Genomic DNA, 890 nt, shown 5'->3' on the forward strand with positions numbered 1-890 from the left:
GAGAGAGAGAGAGGGGCGACACAGATTCAGAGTAAACTCCACCTTCGTCTCCCTGCAGCACCCATTCAGACAGACACTGCCTGTAGCTCCCCCACCCCCCCCCCCCCCACCCCACCCCAGGGACCCCACCACAGTGCAAGCCGAACGTGATGAGGGTGCTGACCTCTCCCCTCTCCCCGGGAGCTCAGTGCCAGCAGAGAAAGGGTGAGCGTGCGTCCGTGCGAGACCCCCCCCCTCCCCACCTGGTCTGGTGCTCGGTGGTGGTGCGCCCGAAGTAGTCGAAGGAGATTTGGAACCAGGAGTAGATGGCACTGTGGATGGCGTTGTATTTGTCACAGATCTGGCGTGGGGTCAGGCCTTCCTCCACCGCCTTGGTTTCGGTCGCTGTCCCGTACTCATCCGTGCCGCAAATATACAGGGTGTTCCAGCCCCTCAGCCGGCAGTACCTGAGGGAGACAGCAGCCGTTCAGCCCCTCACCTCCTCCAGCCCGTCACACACAGGGGAACAGCAGGAGGCCATTCAGCCCCACCCTCCCTCCTCCAGCCTGTCACACACAGGGGAACAGCAGGAGGCCATTCAGCCCACTCCCTCCTCCAGTCTGGGAACAGCACAAGGCTATTCGGTGTATCTTCATCATGTGAAGGGACAGGATTAATGAATCAGGGCTGTCATTCCTGTAGTATGACACACACACACACATCATCAGCACCATCGCCGCCACCCCCCACACCCCCGATCGTCCCCCTCACCTGGCAAACACATCCGCACTCAGCACACAACCGATAATGTTGCCCAGGTGGGGGATATTGTTGACATAGGGCAGCGCACTGGTGATCAAGATGTTCCTCTCGTTCAGCTTTGGCAACCTGCAAGGGGGAGGGATAGAGAG

The sequence above is a fragment of the Chiloscyllium plagiosum genome, unplaced genomic scaffold (assembly GCF_004010195.1).
Source record: "Chiloscyllium plagiosum isolate BGI_BamShark_2017 unplaced genomic scaffold, ASM401019v2 scaf_9079, whole genome shotgun sequence".
Lineage (NCBI taxonomy): Eukaryota > Metazoa > Chordata > Chondrichthyes > Orectolobiformes > Hemiscylliidae > Chiloscyllium > Chiloscyllium plagiosum.